At 34.7% G+C, this 15,730-nt stretch overlaps 1 long non-coding RNA gene across 1 annotated transcript; it reads left to right on the top strand.

Moving 5' to 3' along the window:
• The first annotated feature begins 20 nt into the window (after positions 1-20).
• LOC111086655 lies at positions 21-8,153 on the top strand. Its single transcript, XR_002611392.1, has 2 exons — positions 21-1,252; positions 5,786-8,153. It is a non-coding gene; the product is annotated as an uncharacterized LOC111086655 (long non-coding RNA).
• Positions 8,154-15,730: the final 7,577 nt, after the last annotated feature.

The following is a 15,730-nucleotide window of genomic DNA, read 5'->3' on the forward strand; positions in this document are numbered from 1 at the left end:
GGAGAGCATTGTGAGCGCGCTGTCCCCCCCCCACCCCCCGTGTTTATTTTACGTCCGCCTTCCCTATGACAACTAGTAATTTTCTACTCGGGCTTGTTTTCACCTAAATTATAAATCACGTCCAAAAGAGGAAATACTTCTGGGTGAAGTAATTGTTTCCTTGGACGAAGGTCATTATTGACTGTTTTCAAAGACAGAGAACGCTTTCGCAGGCACGTGCTCGACGTCATTCACAATAATATAGCTAATATAAGATAATTTGAATATTTTTTGTTTTGTTTCAACTAATAAAAATGGGGGAATAAAGAAACAAACCTGATCTACCAAGTGTGTGTGTCTGCAGAAGCTGGTTATGAAGTTATATGAGGCAAGAGACAGTTACAGTAGGTAAAAATAGTTATGTAAGGTGTGAAAGTGGTTAATACCCAAAACCCTATAGAAAAAGATATAAGATCTAACTGAACAAAAGGCAGTCTCGAATAGTCGTGAACTGTAAAATATATGTGTATATACAAAGGTAGTAGATGTGTACAACTGTATAATTTTTATTATGATCTGTACAAGAAAGTTATATAATTTTATCATTAAACTGTTCATATGTTTTTTTTTTTCGTTGCCGAACCTACGATATTTAAGATATTTTTTTGAATAATTCTGACTGTATATTATTCTGAAGTAAACGTTTTTGTACTATGCATATTGCATAAGTTTAAAATTTTACAATGATCAGGTAAACGAGCCCCTAAGTGGTTCAGCGGTAAGTCTGAAGACTTGTAACGCTTAAATCCGGGTGTCGATACCCGTTATATAGGTATCACTGATAGACGTTTGTGTAGATTTGTGTTTAACAACAAACAGGTAAACGAATTTCTAAATTTATGATTTTTTTACAGTAAAAGGTTTTAATATGTCGGTCTTTCAATAATTTGTCAGTGTTCGGTAGAATTTAAAATTACAATTTTTTAGATAATTTGAAAATATACAGTTTTATCAAATATTTATTGATTTTGTTGAAATGGTACAAGATTAATTAAAAACCACCGACCATGTGCTTATAATTTCAGATAATCGTTATTTTATGTGTTGTAAGCTAATCTAAAGTTTTCACTTATTTTTTACCCTTCCATTTCCAGTATCATTAAATTGCCATTAGTGGAATATGTGACGTCATCGTGTGAATTATGAGCTATCACAAGCTGTGAAATATCTTCAACATCGACATCAGATTTATTTGAAGAGGTTTATTCAGTAGGTAGGTGTGTCTTCTTGAAACAATTGTTTCATTAATATTATTTGTTGTTTGTGAGTACTAGATGTAAAAAATATTACACAGTTTTAATTCAGTTTAATGAATTGGTTATGGGTTGTTTTCACATCACGAATCACGAAAATCAGTTGTTAAACCACTTTTAAAAGACCTAGGGTTGTTTTTACGTGTATTAGAATCTTTCCGAGCGCGGTGGAGTAGAAGACTAGTGGAACAAACAGGTCAAAGTTACCTGAAGGTGGGTGGGACTTTCCAAGTCATTTAGGCGTACAAACATCCCCAACGCGCGACACGCTTCACGAGCAATTTATGAACAAGAAGAACACCTGCGTGTCTCAAGGAAAATGAGTTGTAGCTGAGAGCTCCAGGGTGAATGATGGAATCTCGAGCTCCGTGTAGTAGCTACTATATCGTTGGGCATCTAGAAAGCCTGCCTTTTCCAACACTAAACAAGTCATGATCGCGTTTGCTGTCTTCAGTATGATCACTTCCAGCATACCTTGCTATGAAATAAACAAGTTAATATTTATCAGTCTGTTGTTGTTGTTTTGTATTCATACACTCTCCCCGACAGCAATTGCCCAGCATACCTTGCTATGAAATAAGCAAGTTTATAATTATCAGTCTGTTGTTGTTGTTTTGTATTCATACACTCTCCCCGACAGCTTTCCTTTTTCTAATAGTAGTTGATTAAGATATGTTGCCCGGCTTTCCTTTCTCTAATAATAGTTGATTAAGATATGTTGCCCGGCTTTCCTTTCTCTAATAATAGTTGATTAAGATACTTTATTTCACTATACATGAAAGTATTTGCAGTATTTTTTATTTGTATTTTGCGAACGTTACGTTCATTTATGTGGAAAAAAACAACAAGAACGACACCGTTATGTGTAATAAAAACATGCGGCACAGCGGCATGTCTGCGGACTTTACCGCTAGAAACCGGGTTTCGATACCCGTGGTGGGCAGAGCACAGATAATCCTTTGTGTAGCTTTGTGCTTATTACCATCTAATAAGAACATTTGTAAATGCTTTAATTTTTTAATCCCACTCAAGCGCGTTTGTATGTGGAAATATTATCTTTTTTTTTCTAATGTAAATACTTTCTTTTTAACTTTCCCTTCATTGGCACAGCGGTATGTCTGCCGCGGTGGGCAGAGCACAGATAGCCTATTGTGTAGCTTTGTGCTTAACTTCGAACAAAACAAACAAACAGCTTTTAACTTTACCTTATAAGATGGTTTTAACCCTATTTTTACATAAACCGTGCATGAGGGTTGCACATCTATAACATATAATTGGTCAATTATCCCAAATATGACAACATTGTGTCGTAATACCCATCATACCTTATACCATACGTTTTAATACAGTAGCTTTTTCTATGGAGGTTAAGTGGAATAAGTATAGCAGCGTGCTGTTTGATTGACGATATATATATATATATATGTGTGTATTATAAATACATACCTTAATGAACTAACCCATACCCGTATGTGTAGATGTAACCTGGCAACCTGAAGAAGGAAGGCCCATGTTTCGAAAGTGTCTGTAACCTGGCATACGTGTTTTCTAAGAGCCAGTATTTGTAGTTCTATACAAGTTTGCAAAAAATTGTTTATAGTCATGTTAAAACTGCATTTTTGTTCAAAAACATCTGTTGTATGAGAAAATACAAATGCATTGGGGACGGGTACTTTTGCTTGTAAAGACAATAATATGAACTAAACTAAAGATGAAAACATAAATGGGAACATTACCTTCATAGAAAATCGTACATTGAATGTAAATGCAGTTACTGTTATCAAATATGATGGTATTACTACTTGTTTACGTGAACATATATTAATGACTTTTATTTCTGACATAGAATATCTTCCGCTTTGGAAACTGTGAAATAGGAGCTCTTTGGTACATTTCGTTAAAATTAACACAAAAGTTAAAGATGTTTGTTCAAGGAACATTTAGAACAGTGGCTAGAAATTCATATTTTCTGGGTGTCATAGGCGTAAACGTATTGATCAAGGTAGAAAACTGGCCAAGGAATGAGTTATTTTATTTAGTTTAAATCTATTCTAAAAGCATTATACTGAAAACAAGGTTACTAAGAGTTGTTAGATAGATATAACGTTGAAGTAAGAACTGCACAATAGAGAATAAGTGAGTTTTCCATGTCAGTCTATATTTCATGGACGGTCTTGAAATACATTTACTGCTGCACTTGAACTGTATGACAACAGACTTAAGTACGTGTTTAGAGACTTGTATCCGATATACCTGAAACTGAATAGAACGATTAGACTTCAGTCAGAGCGAACAAACGAATGACCGTAGTTTTTTTATGACAACAGATTTAAGTTCGTGTTTAGAGACTTGTAACCGACTTGTACGCTAATAAAGTCTGTATGTATCCGATATAGCTGAAACTGAATAAAACGATTAGACTTCAGTCAGAGCGAACAAACGAATGACCGTAGTTTTTTAATATGGTGTAAAGTTTGACATATATCGCTATGCTGACTATTAATTACTATGTTCGAGGCCTGGCATTGCCTGGTGGTTAGGGCGCTCTACTCACAATCTGCTGGTCGCGACCTCGAATACCGTAACCGAATAATGGCGTTTCAGCCTTGGGGACATTATTACGTGACGGTCAATCCCACTATTCGTTGGTAAATGAGTTGCTCAAAAGTTGGTGGTGGATGATGTTTGACTAGCTGTCTTCCTGTTAATCTATCACTTCTAAATTAGGGACGGCTAGCACAGATGGCCCTCGAATAGCTTTGAGCGAAATTCAACAAAACAAACAAATCGTCTGTTCAAAATAAAATTATTGACGTCGTGACTTTGGAAACAAAGTGTTATAACATAACGTTGTATTTTACTGGAAGAAATCATTTGAGAAAGGTTTAGGCAGATAATAATTTGTGTTATATAAAAGTTTGAGATAAACTTGGTGAGACTAATTTAACGCACATTATTACACTTGTGATTTTGGTATGTATAAAAACATCAACGAAATACCACAACAATAATAAACAATTGGCCGCAGGATTTAACTGGCAAGTATTATACTGATTATGGAGGCGAAAGTATGGTTGAACAGTGTATAAATGAAGGACTACTGAATAATCTACACAAACGCTGTTGGACACAGATAAACAGCAAACAGCTTTTATTGGTCAGAAGTATCGTTATTCTGTAAACGTTACGCTAAGTGAAAGTAACCAGAACTTAATTCTCTTACTAATTTTAACTTCACAGAGTACAGAACACGGACAATACCTAAAGACGTCGAACAACAGCGCTTGACTAGTGCACTGAACTAAAAATTTAACTGCTGTATTGCACTGCATCAAGACTAAAGCAGGGGGCTTTTTTTTTCATCTTCTTCTTCTTCTAGCTACCACCAAACACGTACAAGATTCCAAAATGACTATGGATTGTCTTGGGAAGATCGAGTTAAAAATAGAGAAAATTCCTTTTTCAAAAAGTTGATGGCATATAATAGCATGGGAAAACACGATTGGCGATCCCAAGGGAAATATTGCAACCTCGAGGTACTGGTTTATAGTGGTCAAGATCGCATTTTACTGAAAATTAAGTGAATTAGCCTGATGGTTAAGACACTCGACGCACAATCTTAGGGTCGCGGGTTCGAATCTTGTTTTTAAACATGCTCGCCCTATCAGCCGCTACAATGTGACGGTCAATCCAACTATTGATAAAAGTAATCCAAAAGTTGACGGTGAGTGATGTTGACTACCTGCCTTCTCTCTAGTCTGTCACTTCAAAATTAGGGACGGATAGCTCGAATAACTTTCCGCGAAATGAAAATAAAAACAATGAAAACAAACTATATGTAAATTTTAAATATTCTGAAAATTTTAATTATAGAAGGGTAGGTTTGAAATCTGGGGCTGTCGTACATTTCCTAAAGATTCTAATTTTTCTTCATCGTCATTTCATGGGCTCAGAAATAGTACGAGAACTATTTTCAGTATAATATTATGGATTTATTGCGTATAATGAGGTATTGTTGTTATTACACATGCTTTCCAAGATGGGCGGTTGTTGCTGTACAATAAATATATAAAGAGTTGGCCCGGCATGGCCAGGTGGTTAGGGCGCTCGACTCGCAATCTGTGGGTCGCGGGTTCGAATCCCCGTCACACCAAACATGCTCGCCCTTTCAGCCGTGTGGGTGTTATAATGTGACGGTCAAACCCACTATTCGTTGGTAAAAGAGTAGCCCAAGAGTTGGCGGTGGGTGGTGATGACTAGCTGCCTTCCCTCTAGTCTTACACTGCTAAATTAGGGACGGCTAGCGCAGATAGCCCTCGTGTAGCTTTGCGCGAAATCCATAACAAACAAATATATAATATAAACTTCATTAAAATTGGCTTATAATGTGTTGCAGTTTGGATGAATCACGTCTCTTTTAATTCAAAAATATACAGGGTCTTCCAAACAACTGAAGTAAACTTAGTGTTATAAATAGTACTTTTTCGTTACAGGTTAGTCGAGTGACAAGGAGATTCTTACCAGCAGAAGGGAGAGGTAATGGACTTAATGTTGAACAAGAAATTGGTGTTGAACAGATAGTGTACAAATACGAAAGTGTGTCGGAAGTTCGACGCCAATACGAAGCTTGTTGGAAGGAGACTCTACTACGTCCAAAAACAATCAAAGTACTGAAAAAAGAAATATGAAGAAACTATTTCGGTACATCATGTATCTAGAAATGTCTTCCATGTAAAGTTAACGTCGAACAAACGAGTAACTTTTGAAAATGAGCTGGTTTAAAGTTCGCAGGAATCCAGTCGACATTTGTCAGCAGAGCATTTAAAGGAATATCTCTAGAAATGACTACTTCTTGCAGATCGGTTATAACTTAGTATGAAATATGCATGAATGCCGAAGGCGGGCATTTTGAGCATATTAAGACATAAGACCGTAGTTTACTAGGTAATTTTTTGGACAATGTTTTAGAAATCCGTATTTAATAAACTTTCAACATTTTCAACCGCACTTTTAATTTACAATAGAAAGAAAAGGGACTAGAAAATCGTGAAATTTCTAGTAAAATTAGCAAATAACGGGTTTTTTTTTAAATAAAACTATTGCAACCGTGAAGGGCAACTTTGTTGTTTCTGTTTTTTTTTAACTACTTTTATTTGAAAAGTTTTAGTACAGCTTTAACAATTTATTTTAAGATGTGTGGTAAAATGTTATGGGTTACTTGTTTAAACTTCATAAAACAATAACGATATTATAAACATGTTGTGCAGGAGAGGTAGAAACTTCGCTACTCAACTACTGAAAAAAAATCACATTTTATTACTTTATTATTAAACTGTTTTCTGCAACTAGCACAAAACACCCGCTTCGGAGTTTAAAGGCCCCTCATGATTCACAGAGGTCTCAGAATACATATCAAGGCTCTTCGTTGTGCCTAATTACTTCTTTGCTACCCCAAGGTCCGTGCCCGAAAAAAAAAAAAACCGTTGGGACAGCCGCTCATGGTACCCGAACACGTGTACTTGTTTGGTCCTTCTAGCCTATGAGAGAAGATATGAATACAATTTCAAACATGGCATCCCTGGATCCCGAGGAGCGTTAAGAAACACAAAATACAATGCCAAATTCGGATTCAATGATCTGAAAACCCACATCATTTCTGTAAGACCTTCTGGGTACGTTTTATCCTCTTTAGGCCCCTTGGTGGGTGGATACGTCATATAGATAAAAACACCCCGGGCCTCGTTGAGTCAGCATAGCAACTTAGGTTCTGTTAGCTCCAAAACTGTGGGATGAGTTCGCCGATAAACAAACACACAACTTGGATTAAAACTATACGACAAATGTGCTTTATCTATCACCAGATACATGTTTTTACGACACGGCATTAAATAAGTATTTGGGTTATTGGTAAATTATTTGTTCATTAATGTCTGCCAGATACGAATATTTTTTTCTGATTGCTTCAAAATATGTATACTTTTAGCATACATATGTGTATATATTGTTCTTCAGTAGCTGCTGACGATTGCATTTTGTAATTTTTTTTTTGTGCCTTTTTTACAAGGAAAATATTTGTATTTCTTCTAACTCACAAATACAAAACATGGTTTAATCTTTTCAATCACTCAACTTGATAATAAGAACTTATTTTAATCTAATTCTACTTAATATCTGATTCGACAAATAGGTTAATTGAAGTTGTAATAAAAACCAAAATTTATCAGCGGCTTTTATACTGTGTAATGACGTGGATCTTAAACTATTCGAATCCTAAAAGCGGCGTTGTTTTTTTTTAGCAACATGTTGATAATAAAGGTAATTGAATAGGACGATTCGTAAAAGTGATTAGATATTTTGTGGTCACGATCAATACGTTTGTCTAACGTGAGATTGAACACCGTATCATAATCCCGAGGAGCGGGGACATAACTACAACATATGCTCCCTTTCCCCCGCCCCTCGCCTTAACATGGAGAGAGCAGCTCATTTCTTCCTCTCCTTAACTTACTATCCAATAACCATCCATCTTCTACTTGTCCAGGAACAGGCATTTTGTTAACCACTGTACAACAAAAAACAACGTGGGAGAGGGGGGATTCTTGCATTCCTTCTGAACAAGAAAGCTGAGTACCCGCCAAAACCTGTCTTATCTTTATGTTTATCTACATCTTGCAATGGCATAGCGGTTTGAGTAACGGTGACAATGTCGGTAAATAACCTTGGTCGTGCATTTAATAATAACAGGAAGGTAGACGTACAATACTGATGAACAACGAGTTTTAGTGTGTTAAAATGTTTGCATAATGTGTATCAGAGATAATAATGTATGTGTTACGATTAAAGTATAAAATACGTGATGAAGCATGACTATTTTATCAAAATATTCAAGATTGTGGGTAGTTTTGATTTTGTATTTTGTTGTTGGTGAAATGCAAATAAAATTCTAAACGTTATTTAGTCAAGGAGTGGTTACTATAAATGAAACCTAATTAACCCAATAGCGTGTATTAAAAGGGTACTTATGTCTAATACACTCCTAGTGATTTAATCTAACGATTAGTGTGAGTTCTATCATTGGAACTATTTGTGATGTATAAGACTGTCGCACAAACCAAATAAGCCCCCCAGTGGCACAGCGGTATGTCCGCGGACTTACAACGCTAGAAACCGGGTTTCGATACCCGTGGTGGGCAGAGCACAGATAGCCCTTGTGTAGCTTTGTGCATAATTAAAAACAAACAAACAAACCAAATAAAGAAAAGGTGATAACACCGTAGTAAATATTATTCTCATTATATGCATAGACATGACTAGAAAGAAGGTCTGAGGTATTCTGATAAAATATAAGTAGTATTTTGCCAATGAAACGAACAGTGAAACCACATTAACCAGATGCCAAGGAGGGAGGAAGAGGTCGATTTCGAATCTGACCCTCCCGGGACTAGCAATCCTAAATCCCGATCCGGAAAAGAAGAAGAACGCTCTGTACTTTCAGTTATTTGGATAACATTAGCTGTAGTTGCGACAGGTACTACTGACTAGTTACCCTTTTTCTGACCAGTATTTCTAAATTAGGGATGGCTGTGCTTGAATCTTAGGGTCTCTGACTTCACCGCTAAACCCATGTATCATTAAGGATAAAAATATTAAAATTAATTTGAAGCGAAACTTAAATCGAAATGTATTCCATTCTTGTTGTGATGTGGCTTCATAACATTCAATACTGCTTGGACTTAACACATTTTTTTTCTGCGTTCTCTTTTACTGTTGGTAATTAATTAATTTTGAGTTTTCTTTTTCTGAATATTAAGTTCTACCATCTTCTTCAGTTTAATGTTCATTAAAGAATTTAAGATATAACAAATTGCTATCGTGTGTACCTGTTTGGTGTAAGAGATGTTTGAGATACACATAAGTTGATGCAGTGCCATCAGTTTCCAGCCTATTTGAACTTTCACTGTCAAGTAAATTGAGGTGTGTTGGGCAGGTGTTAGAAAGTGCAGCCTCTGTTCCCAGGAGGTCCAGTATACACCTACCTTGCTCATATATAATGTGTGATTGACGTCTTTGAAGTTGCTATGTACTTCAGTGTTTCTTGGCTGATTGCAGTGTCTTCAGTAACTTTTATGTTTTCTTATGATAATGGAAAACGCATTGATTAAGCAAAGGCGGTACTCTGTCTTTGTACTGGTACCTAATATGTGGGAGAGGAGGGAATAAGAGATAAAAAACCTAAACACTCTTGATAGGCACGTGGCTGTTACGCTGTTTGTACGGGTCTTGAGGTTTAAACATTCCTGACCAATGTCTCATAACTCCTGTGTGTAGTAGAAAGTAATAGTTTTTGTTGCCCGTGTTTTGGTATATACATTTTGAAACGAAACTGACAACACATAAGAAACTTGTATCACTCAAAAAATAGTGTTATGTTTATTATTTTCTTCCAATTGGGACTTTTTTTTTATGTTTTTGAAAAGTTTCAATCGCATTATATTTGTCTTTTTAACATAACGAAAAATAACATTTAATACCGTAAATTACGATTCGGATAATACTTTGTATTTTTGTAAAAAGTTCATAGTTTAAGGAGAGGAGAAAAGTAAAGATCGTCACATTGTTGTGATACAGTAGAATATGATACTTTTCCCATTATGAGTTGTACTCAGGTCAGAATAAATGAAGACATATAGAGGTTTTTGTGATTACCATCCCAAAGCCGGTCAACAAAACAACTTTCCTTCGTAAAACTTTCAAAGTGTAAGCTTGTTATAGTTTAGCTTACGTTGGGCTATACATTTAACTTTGTTCCATCAAATGAATTATTAGTGATATTTCACCAATTGTTCAGACGATAGATATGTCTGTGTAAAAACTAATTTGTCATTTCGCGTTGGGCCCCACAGTGACACAGCGGTATATTTGCAAACTTATGACGCTAGAAACCGGGTTTCGATACCCGTGGTGGGCAGAACACAGATAGCCCATTGTGTAGCTTTGTGCTTAACTATAAACAAACAAACCTTTCGCGTTGGTTGCTTTATTTGATAAATATTATTTGACCACTTTCGCAGATTAACATTTTAGAAGTAACTCGCTTTGCCATGCTTCTTTGTCATCACTCCCTTGGTTTTGGGTCATATCTAAGTGAAGGAGTGGAAAAGAGGTTTGTACAAAATGATATGAGCTAGGAGTTTTCTCTTCTTGCATATATATAATATGGGGATTATATATAATGTGCGTAATCTGGGATTGTGGAATACCACTGAAGGACTAATTTGACTTTACAGTATGGTATAAATACAATCTAATAATGACTGGAGACGGCTAGAATGGGTAATGAAGAAAAACTTTAATATAAGTTTAACATAACAGTTACCTGATGATGACAAAAACCTTGTCGAAACGTTGTACATTTGCTGTTATGTTAAACTTATATTAACGTTTTTCTTCATTATCCATTCAAGCTGTCTCCAGCCATTATTAGTCTCAAAGTGGGTTCCTCGTCACCGAAATATATATAATTTGTTCTGGCTTCATTGAATGTAAAGATCTGATGTTTCTTTTAGTTCCAGCAGCTAGAGAAGCTGCATTGGAACTCAGAAGCCGGCTAATATTAAGTTAAAGCTTTAGCATGTGTTATTTCTAATAAAGATTTTCGTCTTATTTTACACAAATTTTTGAGTCTTTCCTTTATTGTCCAGTTCATTTTGTTCTCTCGCAAACAAATATCCTCGGTCTTCCCGCTATTATGATATTTAGCAGATATCTGTTGGCTCCAGTTTTACCAGTGAATATCACAAAATGTGGCCCAAGTCGATAGTTAGCTCGTGTTAATTGTCTTATTCAAGAGGAGTGGCTCATAATACAGAGTCAGTTGATGCTTGTTGAGAGGAGAGGCCCGAAACGAAAGATAGGCCGTCCCTGTAATTTTAAGCTTGTTTTCTTGAAATTGAAAAAGAAAATTTACATTAATATTTTTGACGATTTGATTCGAATGTTTCTCTTAGAATTCTGCATATTGAAATATGTTTATTAACAGGTAGTTAACACAAATATGAACAATAACAGGGTAAATTATTGAAGCAACAAATCCATGCATGGAAATTATTATAAACACTACTTTATAATTATACAGACAGTTTTACGAGGATTTTACTTTCTCATAACGAACAGCGTTTGAACCTTATAAGTTTGAACTAAATTGTCTACAAAGATGCCATTAGAATTAATCCATGAGATCATAGCAGTTAGAATTTATTTTCTTTATACGTTTAATTATGTACTAAAATACGTGGAGGACAAACAAAGAGCTACTTCCAGCTCGAACTGAATGGCAAAAAGTACTTGTACAAACGTGGTTATTAAACTTGGTACTTGTTTGAAATACGTTTATTAAGCATCAAATGGCCTGGTGGTTAGAGCGCTCAACTCGCAATTAGCGGGCTCGAATTCCCGTCACCGCATATGCTTGTCCTTTCAGCCGTGGGAGTGTTATAATTTGACGGTCAATCCCGCTATTCATGAGTAAAAGAGTTGGCGGTGGGTAGCCCTCTAGTAGCTTTGCGCGAAAGCAAAAACAAACAAAGCGTTAAAAAAAGTCGTAATTAATCAAGTATTGGACATTTTAAACTTAATGTACAACTTTATATATTTACATGATATAACTGTCAATCATTCATTGAATAACTTCAGTATTGTCTCCAATACACATTTACTAACTTTTACTGAAAGTCTAATAAGCTTTTACGGCGCATTACTGCTTATTTGGGGATTTCATGCAATTACAAAGAGCTATCTTTACATGGCCGTCCCTAATTTTATTTATATTTTTACATTTAAAGAAAGTTTATGAGAACCTACAAGTTCATACATATGATTACAAGCTTACAGCTTAGCCAACCATATTGATAAATATATTGTAAATCGATAGCAATCTTAATCAGAGTTCATTAGGACTTGAGGTGTTGTTATAACACGGTGAAGACATGTTTATTGATTTTGATTTAAAAATAGAACAAGAGTTAACTGTCAACCAAATGTGTAACAACTACCCGATTTCAATTTGAAATAAAACAAAGTAATTATATATATATATGTGTGTATTTTTTATTTCTATATTTTTCGAGTATAACAATGGTAATTAATACAGTGATGTTGCTGTCTAATCTGAATATCAAATAGAATAGATTATGTTGTTTCTGTACTAATTTTTACGTGCGTTTCAGTTGAAAATTTACATAACTCATTTTTGCACATTTCGATAGAAATACGTTATTGTGATGTTATACGTGTAAGTGCTGTTTATCCCATTACTGTGATATTATATATGTAAGTGCCGTTATTCCCATTACTGTGATGTTATACATGTAAGTGCCGTTATTCACATTACTGTAATGTTATACGTGTAAATGCCGTTATTCCCATTACTGTGATATAATACGTGTAAGTGCCGTTATTAACATTACTGTGATATTATACATGTAAGTGCCGTTATTCACATTACTGTGATATTATACATGTAAATGCCGTTATTCACATTACTGTGATATAATACGTGTAAGTGCCGTTATTCACATTACTGTGATATTATACATGTAAGTGCCGTTATTCACATTACTGTGATGTTATACCTGTAAGTGCCGTTATTCACATTACTGTGATATTATACATGTAAGTGCCGTTATTCACATTACTGTGATGTTATACGTGTAAGTGCCGTTATTCCCATTACTGTGATGTTATACGTTTAAATGCCGTTGTTCACACTACTGTGATGTTATACGTGTAGGTGACGTTTTGCAAATTACTGTGATATTATACGTGTAAGTGACGTTATTCAAATTACTGTGGTGTTATACGTGTAAATGCCGTTGTTCACACTACTGTGATGTTATACTTGTAAGTGCTTGCCCTGAGAGATTCACATAGACATCAATTTCTAACATAAGTGCATGAAATCAAGCATCATATGGCACAGCGGTCAGGGAACAGATGTCCAGCATAGCGGTCAGGGAACAGATGTCCACGAAATGCCCTTGTAACTTAGTTTTGAGGTTAGAAAATATTAAGGTACTTATAATCGTTTCTCGCGGGTCGGTGCACACATAAATGTAGTTAGAATGATTGTAAACGCATGTAATAAGATATAATTGATTCCATTATAGAAAATACATGCCCTGTTCTGTTAGTTAACATACTTTCAAGTCCAAACAGATGTCTACAGGTTTGCTGGTATACTGAGAAACTACCACAGACATCAAATGAAAGAAGTTGATCCAATCTAATTTTACCATATGGTGTTTATAAAATTGTAGTTTACTTGTACGTTCAGTATGCTAGAATAGCGCCCTTCCCACTGCGTCCAAATGCCCTCTATAGCAAGGTGCCCTTAATATCAAAATTGAGCCACGAGAAGCTGGATTCCATATTGACTGTACTAAATTTCTGAATTTTAAGACCCTCCAATTTGTTTTGGTGTTTGCATTTAAAGCCGTTTTTGTTACATGTATGTAAGCAGTGAATTTGTTGATACTGTAAAAACATTAAGTAAATGGAGAAATAAATATGTGTTTTTAAATTTGTTTCTATTCTATATATATATGAAAATACATATAAAATGTTACCATGCATTTGTACATTAGCACAAATACATGTATAACATGTGTTTTTAAATTTGTTTCTATTCTATATATATATAAATACATGTAAAATGTTACCATGCATTTGTACATTAGCACAAATATATGTATAACAGACTCTTACTCTTTACGTCATTGTTTATATGTTTACTTTGTAAAAAAATCTTTAATAGATGATTGTCACATTTACACTGGTGATTCGGAGCCGATCCAATAAACATCGCAAATTTTTGAGTATTGGTCATTCTCCTGGGATGTTTGGAATTTAACAGTATGCTGTACAGGCATACAAGTATATTAGTGCATATAGTTATAAAATCCTACTGTATTTCCCCTTCAGCAAATTTATTCATCGACCAATAAATACTCCTTACTCATAAATGCTTAAATTTTAGTTATTTTCATTAAAATGTAGAAGAATAAATAAAAAATACTTCGAAAACAAAGAGTTTGAGTACTTACAGTGTTATGAGTTATAGTAAAGTTGTTTAATACAATTTTGAAAATAACTCTAAAAGGTCATAACATGCGTACCCTAACCTGCCAGCAACGAGTGCCTGTATAGAGAAAGACACTGCCTGGAATATCGAGGTGCCCGTTATTGCAAGACGTATTTATTTGAGTTACAAATAGTAGAATAAAGAAAGAGGCTGAAAACGTCTGCTCTTAATGGCGCGTTAATCGGTGTTTTGTTTTAACATACAAGTGAGACATTTTACTTTGCGCGTGATTATTTATAATCATACAAAAAGATAATACTTCTAAATGTGCTAAACGGGGTTAAATATAAGTATGTTCTGTAAAAGTCATCACCATCCCACTGGGTTTCACTGAAATGATTGCATAGCATGGTTCCTCTTCAACGACGTGCATTAAGATCATTCAGGTTTTCATTACTGTACACAATGTGGCAATACGATACATGTATAGTGTACATAATTAAAGAAACAGATAAAAGGGTATACACAATGTGACAATACGATACATCTATAGTGTACATAATTAAAGAAATAGATAAAAGGGTATACATAATGTGGCAATACAATACATGTATAGTGTACATAATTAAAGAAACAGATAAAAGGGTATACACAATGTGACAATACGATACATCTATAGTGTACATAATTAAAGAAATAGATAAAAGGGTATACATAATGTGGCAATACAATACATGTATAGTGTACATAATTAATGAAACAGATGAAAGATTATACATAATATGGCTTATTGGTACGTGTATAATACACACTTACAGAACCAAGAAGTGCACATAATATGACTAAAGATCGCGTGTAACTTTCGCAAGAGATGTACATCCAAAGAAACAGATAAATGCATACATACTACGACATTATAACACCCTTAAAACAAACAATCCATGATCTAGGCCAAACACGATGTATTATAATAATTAAAGTATCCAACGGGTTTGTCCTTGGTCAACTACCAACCCCCCTTGTTGTACTCATCATTATATCTTTACCATAGATCGTGAATACCCCCTCTGTATTTTGCATCAAAATCACAAAATAGATTTTACATTGATGTACTGATTTTTGTATTCTCCTATGTGCTTTAATTTATTGCACATAAGCATTGTTTGGCTACAGGAATAGCAGAATGTTTTTATGGTATACTATTACATTGTATATAATTATGTTAGGATATGTAGCCATTACATGCAGTACATTAAATTATACAAGAATTGTCCAAAACATTTTAAATGTAGTCGTCATAACATTGATTGAATTTCTGTATTTTGAAATATCTTGTATGAACATTCTGGAAAATTATCGA

This window comes from Limulus polyphemus, unplaced genomic scaffold (genome assembly GCF_000517525.1).
Source record: "Limulus polyphemus unplaced genomic scaffold, Limulus_polyphemus-2.1.2 Scaffold1298, whole genome shotgun sequence".
Lineage (NCBI taxonomy): Eukaryota > Metazoa > Arthropoda > Merostomata > Xiphosura > Limulidae > Limulus > Limulus polyphemus.